Raw genomic sequence first — 16,367 nt, 5'->3', positions numbered from 1 at the left:
CGATGCTATCTGGTGGCAAACTTTTTTCAAAATTGGACCTGACCTCAGCTTACATGACCCAGGAGCTGGCGAGTGAGTCGAAGAAGCTGACCACTATCACGACACACAAGGGGTTGTTTGAGTACAACAGATGTCCGTTCGGGATTCGCTCGGCGCCGCGATCTTTCAACGAAATATGGAAAGTCTCCTTAAGTCAATTCCAAGGACGGTGGTTTTTCAAGACAACATCCTCATCACGATACTGAAGAACACCTCCACAACCTGGAGGAGGTGCTACGCAGACTGGACCAGGTAGGTCTGCGACTGAAAAGGGCGAAGTGCGTCTTCCTAGCTCCAGAGGTAGAATTCCTGGGGATGAGGGTAGCAGCAGACGGGACCAGACCTACTGCGTCCAAAACGGAAGCGATCCAGAGGGCACCCAGACCCGTAAAATGATGGAGCTGCGTTCATTCCTGGGGCTCCTGAACTATTTTGGTAACTTTCTTCCCAAATTAAAGCCACTACACGTGCTCCTACGCAAAGGACACGAATAGGTCTGGGGGGACAGCCAGGAAAGGATAGAGCATGCAATTTGTTATGCTCCAACAATCTGTTAATGCTATATGACCCATGTAAGAAACTTGTTTTAACATGCGATGCTTCGTCCTATGGGGTCGGGTGTGTGTTGCAGCATTTTAATGCCAAAGGTCTGTTAAAGCCGGTAGCTTATGCCTCCAGAAGTCTGTCCCAGGCAGAAAAGGGCTACGGGATGGTAGAAAAGGAAGCGCTTGCATGTGTATATGCAGTAAAAAAAATGCACCAGAACCTGTTTGGCAGGAAATTTGAGCTGGAGACAGATCACAAACCCCTAACGTCCCTTTTGGCCGACAACAAGGTCATAAATGCTAATGCGTCGGCCCGCATACAGAGGTGGGCACTCACGTTAGCCGCCTATGACTATACAATTCGGCACAGACCGGGCACTGAAAACTGCGCCGATGCACTCAGCAGGCTCCCACTAGCCACCACCGCAGGAGCAACCGAGCATGCTGCTGAGATGGTCATGGCTGTTGAAGCTTTCGAAAGCGAAGGCTCACCCGTGACAGCCCGTCAGATCAAAGTCTGGACAAACACAGCGACAATGACCCGTGCTTTACAAGCATTGAATTCCAGGACTTCATGGCAGGAAATGGTATCAACCATGTCAGAACGGCACTGTTCAAGCCGGCCTCAAACGGCCAGGAGGAACGAGCAGTGCAGATAATCAAACAGGGGATGCTCAGAATCCAAGGGGGTTCCCTACAAAGCCGCTTATCACGCCTCCTGTTGGCCAACAGATCCCGACCACACTCGCTCACAGGGGTTCCACCCGCAGAGCTGCTAATGAAAAGGACGCTCAAAACCAGGTTATCCCTTATACACAGCACCATGAAAGAAATTGTTGAGAGCAGGCGCCGGTCACAATGTGACGACCATGACGGGAATGCAAGGGCGCGATGTATTGATGTCAATGACCCTGTCTTTGTCCTCAACTACGCTGCAGGGCCAAAATGGCTCGCAGGCACTGTGATTGCCAAAGAGAGGAATAGGATTCTGGTAGTTAAACTTACCAATGGACAAATCTGCCGCAAACACGTGGATCAAATAAAGAGGTTCAGCAACTTCATAGAAGAAGCAGAGGAAGAACACGATGTAGAGTTCACTCCACCACAGGTGACCGAACACCGGAACCAAATGGAGGAGAGCCCAGTCACTGTGGGCAGTCCGGACAGACCTGAGGCACCGCAAACAGCAGACACTCAGGCCAGCACCTAACAACCGGAGCCCCAACTCAGACGCTCTACAAGGGAGCGTAAACCACCAGAGAGACTTAACCTGTGATCCCAATAAGACTTTGTCAGGGGAGGTGATGTCATGTATTCAACTGTCATTGTAATCCTTGTATAAACTGACCTAAGTTGTACACAGTGAGAACACTGACCACTAGGTGGTGAACTTGTGGGAGACACTCCTAACCTGGACTTTCGGGTATTAACGAGGAAGCTCTACCCATCTTCTCCACTTCAGTGCTGGCTCATAAAGGTTACTGGTCATAGAGTGACCTTCTCTCTAGTATGGGCCTCGTGTACATTTGTATTGTATAGTAAGGACATATTAGTTACATTGATAGACTGGAGAAGCAGGGGTTGTTCTCCTTGGAGCAGAGAAGATTCAGGAGATTTGATCGAGGTGTTCAAAATCATGAGGGATCTGGACAGAGTAGATAGAGGGAAACTGTTCCCATTGGCAGAAGATTCGAAAATCAGAGGATACAGATTTAAGGTGATTGGCAAAAGAACCAAAGGCGACGTAAGAAAAAACTTTTTTACGTAGCGAGTGGTTAAGATCTTGAATGTACTGCCTGAAAGGGTGGTGGAGCCAGACTCAATCTTATCTTTCAAAAGGGAAGTGGATAAGTATCTGAAGGAAAAAACATTTGCAGGGCTTTGGGGAAAAGGCGGGGGAGAGGGACTAGATGAGAGCCGGCACAGGCTCGATGGGCCGAATGGCCGCCTTCTGTGCAATAACCATTCTATGATTCTAGATAGAGTATCTACCACATAACCCAAGGAGGTACAGAGGCTGCTGGAAAGTGTATAGTGAAACCTGCCAGGCAGCGCCTGGATTCAGTTAAATGAAGCCTCTGAAAACTGAACTAGAAAACAAAATAATTTAAGGCAGGGAATTCAATGATTAGTGGGCATGGTTACAACTGTAGTAAGAAGTGCTGGTAACAAAAAGAACTGTGGTAATAAAGGATGGCTGGAACTAAAAAGGTGACATATCTAGTGATTTATATTTATTGAATTCTCTCAGTGTCAATGACATCACTAGCAAAGGACTGTAGATTTTCTCTTTTTTGTGAAGTACATTTTAAATTTAAGCAGACTTCAATCCTACCGGTATTACTCTGTCTATGAAAATGACAGGGCGTGTTGGATGGAAATCTTCTCGGACTTGAATCTTTTAGTTAATAGGAGAGACTTATTGAACTGAAGTTGCTTTCACTGCAGAAAAGAAAGCTCAGGAGACAAATGATCCAGAACTTTAAAATGCTGAAAGGTATAGATGATATAAATATATTCAAATATAAGATATTGTTTTTTTTACTGAGCGGAAAGCTAGAAGACATAGGCAGGAATTTTCTAGGGTGTCAGCGGGCGGTATCGGTGGCAGGTTGGGTGAGAAAGTACTTTTTTCCCCCACAGTGGGTCGGGACCCCGCTGTGAACTCACCGTCACGCACCTTTCCCAAAGTCGGATCTGTCAACGCTGAGCAGACCTGACCGGCGGTGGACCTAATAAAAATGATTAACATCGAATTGCCGGATGCATAACAGCCTTTTTTCACTTACCTTTTGTCTTTAACTTCATGACCATGGGATCCCCGTTGTGCGCAGATCGCGCCTGTCAAGCTGAGCCATGAGTTCAGTAGCCTTTGGTCCAGCTGATTACTTGACAACTTCAAATGTACAGTAAAAGCCTCCACCTGACTGATATGCACTTTCCTCAGGCAGAAGATTTTTCTCACTCCATTTCCAGCATTCTGCAGGCTTTCCATGATCCAACCACTCTCACCTCATTGGAAGAACTCTCTCACCATTGACAGAATTCTTCTGTCATCTTGACTTCACCAGCCATCTATTCTATCAACATGGGTGCCCTTTATACTCTCTCACCTTGGTCCTCAGAATCTCACCACAATCAGCCCCAACACAAGGCACACCATCAGCACCACCAAACTTCTCCGCGATCAACTGATGCTGCACAGGACAGAGGGCATCAGTACCCGACCACATCATTGCCCAGGAGGCCATGGATGGCCTCACCATGGCCAGATTTACTTCAGTTGATGCTGTACACCCTGGCTGCCACATAATGTGCCAGGTTGGCACCACCCCACACCAACACCATGAAGCATTCCTGCAATACCTGGCCATCAAGATGCTCTCCTTCGGCTTGAGGTGTTCCCAAACCAGCGTGCACAACTCTTCATATATCTTGTCCGTTGGCTTCATCAGTGCTAGCAGATTTTTGATGAGGCCATATATCGTGGACCCGCAAACGTTGAGGAGAATCGCCCTGCGCTTGTTCACGGTTTCTGCCTTTTTCAGCTCGTTGGCCACGAAGTACTGGTTAAGATGCTCAACGAAGGCTTCCCAATCATCACCCTCAACAAATCTCTCAAGAATACCAATGGCAGCCATAACTGCATGAAAGTTCGTGATCAGTTACTTGTCGCCAATTGTTATGTTTAGAATAACTCCACAAGACTGTATATCTTAAGCTCAAACTGTTGTGACCTTGGTCTCTTTATTGTAACTCCAGATTGAGGAAGCAGCATTATAGATTTCCTTTTAGACCTGCTTGCCCAGGGTGTGCAGGTGACCCTTGTGTCTCCCATAGATGCGCCCCCTGGTGGCAAGTCTTACACATTGGTAATGTTTAACATACATAACACAGGGATTTGGGGAATGGGTGGGAAAGTGGAGTTGATGTAGAAGTTCAGCCATGATTTTATAGAATGGCAGAGCAGGCTCAAGGGACTGTATGGCCGATTCCTGCTCCTATTTCTTATGTTCTTATGGAGACCAGAATTGCACTTAGTACTCCAAACGTGGTCTTACCAAGGTTCTTTATAAATTTAAAATAAAATACCCTCATTGCTTTTGTATTCTGCTCTTCTAGAAATGAACTCCAGTACTCCTTATGGCCTTATCAACTTGCCTTGATACTTTTAGCGATGTATAGATCCGTCGAGGCGGCAGCGGTGCAGTGAGTCAGGAGGCCGATTAAGGCCCAACAGTCGAGGAGCGGTGAGTCGTCGAGGAGGCGGCGGTGCAGTGAGTCAGGAGGCCTATAAAGGCCCAACAGTCAGGGAGCGGTGAGTCGTTGAGGAGGAGGCGGCGCGGTGAGTCGGAGGCCTATAAAGGCCCAACAGTCTGGGAGCGGTGAGTCGTCGAGGAGGAGGCGGCATGGTGAGTCGGGAGGCCTATAAAGGCCCAATAGTCAGGGAGCGGTGGGAGGAGGCCAGCTGGTGCAGGGAGAGAAGGCAAAAAAGTAGAAAGAAATCGAAGGGTGACGTCACAGTCAAGGGGGTAAGTGATTGGTGAGTAGTTTTTCTTTTTCTTTTCCTTTATCAGTCGATAACCTTTATCATTGTTACCAAATTAAGTTAATCTAAGGCTTAAGTCATGGCAGGAAAGCTCGGACATGTGTCATGCTCCTGCTGTGCGATGTGGGAACTCAGGGACGCTTCTAGTGTCCCTGATGACTACATGTGCAGGAAGTGTATCCTGCTGCAGCACCTGGCAGCCCGCATGGAATCACTCTGGAGCATCCACGATGCTGAGGATGTCGTGAATAGGACATTTAGTGAGTTGGACACACCGCAGGTAAAGGTTACACAGGCAGATAGGGAATGGGTGACCAGCAGGAAGAGCAGTGGAAGGTAGTGCAGGGGTTCCCTGCGGTCATCTCCCTCCAAAACAGATACCCTGTTTTGAGCACTGTTGGGGGGGATGACTCATCCTACATATCGATTGGTCAAATCAAATCGCACGGGGTAGCCTTGAGGAGGAATTCATAGAATGCATACGGGATTTTTTCTTAGAACAGTATGTTACAGAACCTACAAGGGAGCAAGCTATCTTAGATCTGGTCCTGTGTAATGAGTCAGGAATAATAAACGATCTCCTAGCAAAAGATCCTCTCGGAATGAGTGATCACAGTATGGTTGAATTTGTAATACAGATTGAGGGTGAGGAAGTAGTGACTGAAGCGAGCGTACTATGCTTAAATAAAGGGGACTACAGTGGGATGAGGGCAGAGTTGGCTAAAGTAGACTGGAAACACAGACTAAACGGTGGAACAATTGAGGAACAGTGGAGGACTTTTAAGGAGCTCTTTCATAGTGCTCAACAAAAATATATTCCAGTAAAAAAGAAGGGCGGTAAGAGAAGGGATAACCAGCCGTGGATAACCAAGGAAATAAAGGAGAGTATCAAATTAAAAACCAATGCGTATAAGGTGGCCAAGGTTCGTGGGAAAATAGAAGATTGGGAAAATTTTAAATGACAGCAAAGAATGACTAAGAAAGCAACAAAGAAAGGAAAGATAGATTACAAAAGTAAACTTGCGCAAAACATAAAAAGATAGTAAAAGCGGAAAAGAGTGACTAAAGTAAATGTTGGTCCCTTCGAAGATGAGAAGGGGGATTTAATAATGGGAAATGTGGAAATGGCTGAGACCTTAAACAATTATTTTGCTTCAGTCTTCACAGTGGAAGACACAAAAACCATGCCAAAAATTGCTTGTCACGGGAATGTGGGAAGGGAGGACCTTGAGACAATCACTATCACTAGGGGGGTAGTGCTGGACAGGCTAATGGGACTCAAGGTAGACAAGTCCCCTGGTCCTGATGAAATGCATCCCAGGGTATTAAAAGAGATGGCGGAAGTTATAGCAGATGCATTCGTTATAATCTACCAAAATTCTCTGGACTCTGGGGAGGTACCAGCGGATTGGAAAGCAGCTAATGTAATGCCTCTGTTTAAAAAAGGGGGCAGACAAAAGGCACGTAACTATAGGCCGGTTAGTTTAACATCTGTACTGGGGAAAATGCTTGAAGCTATCATTAAGGAAGAAATAGCGGGACATCTAGATAGGAATAGTGCAATCAAGCAGATGCAACATGGATTCATGAAGAGGAAATCATGTTTAACTAATTTACTGGAATTCTTTGATATAACGAGCATGGTGGATAGAGGTGTACCGATGGATGTGGTGTATTTAGATTTCCAAAAGGCATTCGATAAGGTATCACACAAAACGTTACTGCAGAAGATAAAGGTACGCGGAGTCAAAGGAAATGTATTATCATGGATCGAGAATTGGCTGGCTAACAGAAAGCAGAGAGTCGGGATAAATGGGTCCTTTTCAGGTTGGAAATCGGTGGTTAGTGGTGTACCACAGGGATCGGTGCTGGGACCACAACTGTTTACAATATACATAGATGACCTGGAAGAGGGGACAGAGTGTAGTGTAACAAAATTTGCAGATGTCACAAAGATTAGTGGGAAAGCGGGTTGTGTGGAGGACACAGAGAGGCTGCAAAGAGATTTAGATAGGTTAAGCGAATGGGCTAAGGTTTGGCAGATGGAATACAATATCGGAAAATGTTCCACCTTGGAAAAAAAAACAGTAAAAGGGAATATTATTTGAATGGGGAGAAATTACAACATGCTGCGGTGCAGAGGGACCTGTCCCAAAAAGTTAATTAGCAGGTGCAGCAGATAATCAGGAAGGCGAATGGAATGTTGGCCTTCATTGCGAGAGGGATGGAGTACAAAAGCAGGGAGGTCCTTCTGCAACTGTATTGGGTATTGGTGAGGCCGCACCTGGAGTACTGCGTGCAGTTTTGGTCACCTTACTTAAGGATATACTAGCTTTGGAGGAGGTACAGAGACGATTCACTAGGCTGATTCCGGAGATGAGGGGGTTACCTTATGATGATAGATTGAGTAGACTGGGGCTTTACTCGTTGAAGTTCAGAAGGATGAGGTGTGGTCTTATAGAAACATTTAAAATAATGAAAGGGATAGATAAGATAGAGGCAGAGAGGTTGTTTCCACTGGTCGGGGAGACTAGAACTAGGGGACAGAGCCTCAAAATACGAAGGAGTCAATTTAAAACCGAGTTGAGAAGGAATTTCTTCTCCCAGAGGGTTGTGAATCTGTGGAATTCTCTGCCCAGGGAAGCAGTTGAGGCTAGCTCATTGAATGTATTCAAATCACAGATAGATGGATTTTTAACCAATAAGGGAATTAAGGATTATGGGGAGCGGGCGGGTAAGTGGAGCTGAGTCCACGGCCAGATCAGCCATGATCTTGTTGAGTGGCGGAGCAGGCTCGAGGGGCTAAATGGCCTACTCCTGTTCCTAATTCTTATGTTCTTATCAGGGGAGGGCAGCAGCAGCCAGGTTCATGGCACCGTGGGTGGCTCTGCTGCACAGGAGGGCAGGAAAAAGAATGGGAGAGCTAAAGTGGTAGGGGATTCTAGTGTAAGGGGCATAGATCGGCGTTTCTGCGACCGCAATCGAGATTTCAGGAAAGTATGTTCTCTCCCTGGTGCAAGGATGTCTCGGAGCGGCTGCAGGACATTTTGGAGGGGAAGGGTGAACAGCCAGTTGTCGTGGTGCATATAGGTACCAACGATATAGGTAAAAAACGAGATTAGGTCCTACAAGTTGAATTTAGGGAGCTAGGACTTAAATTAAAAAGTAGGACCTCAAAGGTAGTAATCTCAGGATTGCTACCAGGGTCACGTGCTAGTCAGAGTAGGAATTGCAGGATAGCTAAGGTGAATACGTGGCTTGAGGAGTGGTGCAGAAGGGAGGGATTCAAATTCCTGGAACATTAGAACTGGTTCTGGGGGAGGTGGGACTAGTACAAACCGGACGGTCTGCACCTGGTCAGGACCAGAACCAATGTCCTCGGGGGAGTGTTTGCTAGTGCTGTTGGGGAGGGGTTAAATTAATATGGCAGGGGGATGGGAACCTATGCAGGGAGACAGAGGGAAGTAGAATGGAGGCAGAAGCAAAAGATAGAAAGAAAAGTAAAAGTGGAGGGCAGAGAAACCCAAGGCAAAAATCAAAAAAGGGCCACATTACAGCAAAGTTCTAAAGGGGCAAAGTGTGTTAAAAAGACAAGCCTGAAGGCTCTGTGCTTCAATGCGAGGAGTATTCGTAATAAGGTGGATGAATGAACTGCACAGGCAGCAATTAATGAATATGATACAATTGGCATCACAGAGACATGGCTCCAGGGTGACCAAGGCAACATCCAGGGGTATTCAACATTCAGGAAGGATAGAAAGGAAAAGGAGGTGGAGTAGCGTTGCTGGTTAAAGAGGAAATTAACGCAATAGTAAGGAAGGACATTAGCTTGGATGATGTGGAATCTGTATGGGTGGAGCTGCGGAATACCAAAGGGCAGAAAACGCTAGTAGGAGTTGTGTACAGACCACCAAACAGTAGTCGTGAGGTTGGGGACAGCATCAAACAAGAAATTAGGGATGCATGCAATAAAGGTACAGCAGTTATCATGGGCGACTTTAATCTACATATAGATTGGGCTAACCAAACTGGTAGCAATACGGTGGAGAAGGATTTCCTGGAGCGTATTAGGGATGGATTTCCAGACCAATATGTCGAGGAGCCAACTAGAGGGCTGGCCATCCTAGACTGGGTGATGTGTAATGAGAAGGGACTAATTAGCAATCTTGTTGTGCGAGGCCCCTTGGGGAAGAGTGACCATGATATGGTAGAATTCTTTATTAAGATGGAGAGTGACACAATTAATTCAGAGACTAGGGTCCTGAACTTAAGGAAAGGTAACTTTGATGGTATGAGATGTGAATTGGCTAGAATAAACTGACGAATGATACTTAAAGGGTTGACAGTGGATAGGCAATGGCAAACATTTAAAGATCACATGGATGAACTTCAGCAATTGTACATCCCTGTCTCGAGTAAAAATAAAACGGGGAAGGTGGCTCAACCTTGGCTAACAAGGGAAATTAAGGATATTGTTAAATCCAAGGAAGAGGCATATAAATTGGCTAGAAAAAGCAGCAAACCTGAGGACTAGGAGAAATTTAGAATTCACCAGTGGAGGACAAAGGGTTTAATTGGGAGGGGTAAAATATAGTTTGAGAGGAAGCATGCTGGGAACATAAAAACTCATGGCAAAAGCTTCTATAGATATATGAAGAGAAAAAGATTAGTGAACACAAACGTAGGCGCCTTGCAGTCAGAATCAGGTGAATTTATAATGGTGAACAAAGAAATGGCAGACCAGTTGAACAAATACTTTGGTTCCGTCTTCACGAAGGAAGACACAAATAACCTTCTGGAAATACTAGGGGACCGAGGGTCTAGTGAGAAGGAGGAACTGAAGGAAATCCTTATTAGTCGGGAAATTGTGTTAGGGAAATTGATGGGATTGAAGGCCGATAAATCCCCAGGACCTGATAGTATGCATCTCAGAGTACTTAAGGAAGTGGTCCTAGAAATAATGGATGCATGGGTGATCATTTCCCAACAGTCTATTGATTCTGGATCAGTTCTTATGGACTGGAGGGTAGCTAATGTAACCCCACTTTTTAAAAAAGGAGAGAGAAAACAGGTAATTATAGACCGGTTGGCCTGACCTCAGTAGTGGGTAAAATGATGGAATCAATTATTAAGGATGTCATAGCAGCGCATTTGGAAAATGGTGACATGATAGGTCCAAGTCAGCATGGATTTGTGAAAAGGAGATCATGCTTGACAAATCTTCTAGAATTTTTTGAGGATGTAACTAGTAGAGTAGACAAGGGAAAACCAATGGATGTGGTGTATCTGGACTTTCAAAAGGCTTTTGACAAGGTCCCACACAAGAGATTGGTGTGCAAAATTAAAGCACATGGTATTGGGGGTAATGAACTGACGTGGATAGAGAACTGGTTGGCAGACAGGAAGCAGAGAGTCAGGATAAACGGGTTCTTTTCAGAATGGCAGGCAGTGACTAGTGGGGTGCAGCAGGGCTCAGTGCTGGGACCACAGCTATTTACAATATACATCAATGATTTAGATGAAGGAATTGAGTGTAATATGTCCAAGTTTGCAGATTACACTAAGCTGGGTGGCAGTGTGAGCTGTGAGGAGGATGCTAAGAGGCTGCAGGGTGAATTGGACAGGTTAGGTGAGTGGGCAAATGCATGGCAGATGCAGTATAATGTGGACAAATGTGAAGTTATCCACTTTGGTGGCAAAAACACAAAGGCAGAATATTATCTGAATGGCGGCAGATTAGGAAAAGGGGAGGTGCATCGAGACCTGGGTGTCATGGTACATCAGTCATTGAAAGTTGGCATACAGGTACAGCAGGCGGTGAAGAAGGCAAATGGCATGTTGGCCTTCATAGCTAGGGGATTTGAGTATAGGAGCAGGGAGGTCTTACTGCAGTTGTACAGGGCCTTGGTAAGGCCTCACCTGGAATATTGTGTTCAGTTTTGGTCTCCTAATCTGAGGAAGGACGTTCTTGCTATTGAGGGAATGCAGCCAAAGTTCACCAAACTGATTCCCAGGATGGCAGGACTGACATATGAGGAGAGACTGAATCAACTGGGCCTGTATTCACTGGAGTTTAGAAGGATGAGAGGGGATCTCATAGAAACATATAAAATTCTGACAGGACTGGACAGGTTAGATGCAGGGAGAATATTCCCGATGTTGGGGAAGTCCAGAACCAAGGTACACAGTCTAAGGATAAGGGGTAAGCCATTTAGGACCGAGATGAGGAGAAACTTCTTCACTCAGAGTTGTTAACCTGTGGAATTCTCTACCGCAGAGAGTTGTTGATGCCAGTTCGTTGGATATATTCAAAAGGGAGTTAGATGTGGCCCTTACGGCTAAAGGGATCAAGGGGTATGGAGAGAAAGCAGGAATGGGGTACTGAAGTAGCTTGATCAGCCATGATCTTATTGAATGGTGGTGCAGGCTCGAAGGGCCGAATGGCCTACTCCTGCACCTATTTTCTATGTTTCTATGTATTCCCAGATCTTTTTGTTTCACTTGCCCATTTAGTTCCTTACCGGTCAAGGAATAAAAAAGGATTATTTTGACACAATGGTTCCTGAGCTGCTGGGGTGGAGAAATATTGGCTCAGAAATTCCGGCCTCCCCAGGTCCGTACAGAGTTTCTACGGACCCAGGAAGGTATCGGAAAAAACGGTTTTCAGCACACAATGCGCATGCGCTGAAAACCGACTTTTCCGATCTGTCAAGCAGCTTGACAGATCATCCGTATCTCGGGAGCGAGGACATTTGCATGGGCAAGATTGCGGTATTTACCCATACCTTGCTGAGCAATTGTCCTCAAAATTCTTGCGCCTGATAAAAGCAGGCGCAGAGCCTACTTTTACAGGCATAAGAGTTTTAAAAAACACTTAAAACATAAAAAATAAAATTAAAAATACACATTTTATTTTCAAAAACCTGCCGACTAAGTTAAATTTATTTTAAACCATAATTTTAAAAACTTTGTTATAAGTGTTTGGTTTTTTTCTCAATTAATAGCAGTGAGAACTCGTAGATACGGATTTCTCATTGCTATTAATTGAGAATACTGTACCTGATTGGTTGAGCAGTCACACGTGACTACATCTTCTGCATGGGAACCTCAAGGATGGGAGCGCACTTCGCAGCGCGGGAAGAGAAGGCCTCCCCACCGGAATCCTGGGCGCCTCCAAGACCACCAGGTAAATTCGTAAAAATTCTCCGGTCAGAGGCAATTGCCCGCGGGATGCCTTCGACTGGAATTTCAGGGCCAATGTTCGTTGATGGGCAACAGGACATAGTTGAATAACAACTAAGTGATGTCTAATGAATGTTTCAAAATTCTGCTTGATAACATTTGGGGATCAGGGAATAATTATGCAGAATCTTCCTTTGGAAAATGAAATGAGTACAGTAAAATCCATGATAGATTAGATTGTACATGGTCTGCAGAAGGATGACATTTGCTCATTCCACGGTTTCTCATGAGTGAAGTTACGATAATTCAATTTCTCGGTCCCATAGTACAGGAAGGTTAAGCAATCCCTTGAACACCAGTACACTGGGTGCAAATTTCAACCAAGGATTAAGTATTGTGTGATCTTAAACCCTAATAATCTGTTGTAAACTACCCTAAACCAAGGAAATCTAATCCTGCAATGGACTGGCTAGGAGAATATAAATGAAGATTGATGCTATCTCTGACATTAATGTAGAAACTGAAGATGACACAAAATATGATGAATTATGCGTTAAAGGAAATGTGTATTCAAATGAAGGGGATTTGGTGCAGGCAAAGTTAGGCCGAGCAGGATATTAAGCCTCATTGTTCCAGCCTGTTTGGCCCCTCAAATTTGCACCAAATTGTAACTGTGGTTTGGAGTAAGTTTAAAAAAAAAAGGAGTTGTCCAGGATAAAAGCATTACATTATACAATCTTGCTGTGCTATATTCCTTAAAGCACCTATAGCAACTTTTATTTTTAAAATATTACAAAGAGAATATTAAAACACAGGGGAATAGAATTTTCGCATGGGGTTCCCCATCGTCTGCCATAACTTCAGCAGATCAATGGAAACCCAAGAGAAACCGCATAAAAGGTCAGTTATGCTGTTTCTCTTGGATTTCTGCTGATTTGCTGAAGTTATGGAAGACGATCAAGAGAACCTCTGCGGAAATTACGAGTGAGGGTCTTTTTACGGTCTATGCGGCTTCAAGATGACTCATCTGGCATTAGAAGATTGGAACAAAGCCAACTCTCTGAGTCAGGCTGCAGTACTCCAGGGGCACTGTTGATAATTGAGAGCTATCCAGACACATTAATGGGACCTAGATAGGGAGATCCGTCACTTAGAGCTAGGATTCTTAATCATTTGGTTCCAGATAACTCTGCCACCCAATGCCCCATTGGGTAACATGGTCCTAGCTGGACAGTTAGGGGACAGGTTACCAATGCTCTGTCCTGAAGAGAATGTGCACTTCACAGCACAGAAACTGATGAGAGCGGTAATGATGTCACAGGGCTGCAGGACGGTGATTGGTTGCGTGGAGGCCCCGATCAGGTCGGGCCATAAAAGGAGCGGCGAGCGGCCTCAGGGAGCAACGTGGAGGCATGCCACTTCCAGGAGAAGCACGAGCTGGTGCAGGAGGGCAATGGCAGCGAAGAGTGATGTCATCAAGATCCAGGCCTGTGATTGGAGCGTGGGCAGATACAGCAGCAGCAGCAAGGTCAGGGCGAAGGAGCGGCGAGAGACTGTGGAGGTATGTGATCGGGGCCCAGGGGAGGCGCGAGTTTGGGGCCAGGGGCAGCACGAGCCAGCCCACACTGCGATGTGTGCACACTAGGTCCGTGCAGCAGAGCAGGTCTCCAGTCATCTTGGGTAATCCTTGCCACTGGACCAAGACCTAGCTCTGTCAAGCCCGTGTGGTGGCTGATGTGCAACGGCCACCACACGTTAAAAAAATCCACGCACAGGCATCTTCCACCCTTGCGGATGTGGTTCGGGTCCTTCATTGAAACACCTGTGAACTCATCCTTTGTTGGCGTGGAAGCAAGTCATCCTCGTTTCGAGGGACTGCCTATGATGATGATGATGACAGAAACATAAATTATATTTGTCTTGATTTCTCAGCAGCTTGGTTTGGAGACTTTTAAGCATGCTGGTAGGTTTCTGCAGGTGTCAGTCACCTGGGTTCCCAACACCCTCCCCCCTCCCCCCAAATGCACAAAGCGGAAAAATGAAAAATGGTTAATTACCCTTTTTGGTACGTTTTCATAATTTCATAATCCACCAGATTCATACCTGGTGAGAATTATCTATAGCATCCATTTATAGCACTATAATGAGAATTTTTAGAACCTTGGAACCTTTCATTTAAAAAAAAAAGCAATTCAATTATGGCATATTTCAAAGCATTCAGTTTGGGCTAAACTCATATACCCACTAAGTGAACAGTCGTATTTTTCTGGTTCACGATGCGGGCATCGCTCCCATCATATCATTCCATGACCTCCCTCCTGGTTGCAAACCTGCTGGATCCTCCTTAAAATGATCTCTGTGGAAATAGCTTCCATCTTATCATTACACTATTAGACGCTTATTCTAAAAGGAAGAAGAAAAAAAAACGAATAATATTTTGCTCTAATGTAAAAACGAAATATTTGATTCGGACATGCAGGAAATATATTTTTTTTACATGGATCAACCACGAAAGAGGGAGAGTGCGTGTGCAGGATCGGCGGGTGACTTACCCGTCAAAGTAAGCACGTACAACCCGGACAGCAGCGCACATGAAGCAGGCAGATAATGCGCACCGGAGCCCGGTGAGATGCGAAGCCGGGGCCGGCAGCGCTCGCTCTGTGTGTGTTGCCCGCGGTCTCTGTCATCGAGCGCATGGCGCTGAATGCCGTTATATAACACCGGGAATATTTTTTTTTGAGAGACGGGGGGGGGAGTTAAGAAATACAGGTACAGACCCGGCAGCTTGCCACTTGAATCAAACGCCAAAACAAACCTGTAATCAGCCGAGTTCAGGAAGAGTCGCCTTTCCCTCAACGTCCTGACAGGATTTTTTTTTTTTAAAACACCTTTTTTTTGTTTATTTTGTTCTCAAAGGGATCGAGCAGCTTTCTCTGCAGTGGACATCCAAAAGGCTGGACACCGGCAAAGGAAGGAAGGAGAGAGAGAGACATAAAACACAAAATGCTTCAGAAGGAATTGATTACATGCAGGTATTATTTTACAAGCAGTAGTTATTTTTGCAAGCAGTAGTTTCCCCCCTCCCCCCCCCCCCCCGACCCCAGGTACTTGCTGTGTTTTGCAAGCGGCGGGCGGGCGCCTGCAGACCTACCTGCCGGCGCGGGCTGGCAGGCTGACGGACGGACGAACGAAGGGACGGTTGGGCTGTTGGCGCCTGGCGGCACGCGCTCACACCGTGTGCGATCCTCGGGCGTCAGAGGCGCGCGGGAAGGCGGGAGGGGAGGGGCGAGCCAGCGCAGCACTCCCGCCCCCCCCCCCGTTACATAACCTTCAGCAGCTCGGAACATCACCGCAACACCTCACACCCAAACACACAGCACCGGTCAGTGAGACAGCCCGACCCGCACCACACCGACCTCGACCCTCAAGAGAATATCGACGTAAATAGCCGGCCATGCACCCCTTCGCCTCAATACACATATCCTTTAATGCACAATTCAGCATATTTTGTGCTGCGCGTTAAATATTGAGTTGCACATAATGGTGTGGTCGTACTGCGGAAGCTCTTGAAGAAGCGGCTGTCTTATTGCATTGCTTCAGAGTTCTGGACCCGGCACTATGGAAACCGGCTGGTTTGCACGGCAGTAAAAGGAACCCTCTTCCCTCTTCCCTCCCTTCCCCCCTTCCCTCTCTGCACATCGTCTCAAAGCCATTTATGTACCCACTCGTGACTTTGTTCAAAACTGTCTCGCCTTCCCGAGTGAGTGAGCAACAAGTGACGGTGTGCTTCACTGGCCGCGACCCCGGAGCGACAAGGCAGTGGTTTGTGGAACAGGTACCTGGAGAACAAGATGCACCCTGTGTGGACTGACTCTTTTCAAAAACACAGCACATGATGTTCACTGCAGTACCCTTTTTCTCTCCGATTGAATATAACGGGAGTCTGAGTGTGCATATAAAATTAACCCTATCTCGATAATTAATTACTGGCAATATGTTGGGGCCTCTGGTGGCAATGTTTAGTATTAGGCGGCCCCTCGTATCGAGGATGG

General features: G+C 46.1%; 1 protein-coding gene across 4 annotated transcripts in view; it reads right to left on the bottom strand.

Moving 5' to 3' along the window:
• The window catches only part of prickle2b (prickle homolog 2b), a 323,079-nt gene extending 307,106 nt beyond the window's left edge, over positions 1 to 15,973 (bottom strand). The window contains exons 1-2 of one of the 4 annotated variants that reach the window (XM_070895218.1): positions 15,871 to 15,973; positions 15,131 to 15,269 (exon numbers count right to left, since the gene is read on the bottom strand). The gene's annotated coding sequence lies outside the window, so the exon portion shown is untranslated. Of the gene's footprint in view, positions 1 to 14,560; positions 14,597 to 15,130; positions 15,292 to 15,466; positions 15,545 to 15,870 lie in introns of those variants that run through there. The other 3 variants (XM_070895217.1, XM_070895219.1, XM_070895222.1) reach the window with 3 other exon arrangements.
• Between the last annotated feature and the right edge of the window lie 394 nt (positions 15,974 to 16,367).

Source organism: Pristiophorus japonicus, chromosome 12 (genome assembly GCF_044704955.1).
Source record: "Pristiophorus japonicus isolate sPriJap1 chromosome 12, sPriJap1.hap1, whole genome shotgun sequence".
Lineage (NCBI taxonomy): Eukaryota > Metazoa > Chordata > Chondrichthyes > Pristiophoridae > Pristiophorus > Pristiophorus japonicus.
This window is presented reverse-complemented; position numbering and strand designations above follow the sequence as displayed.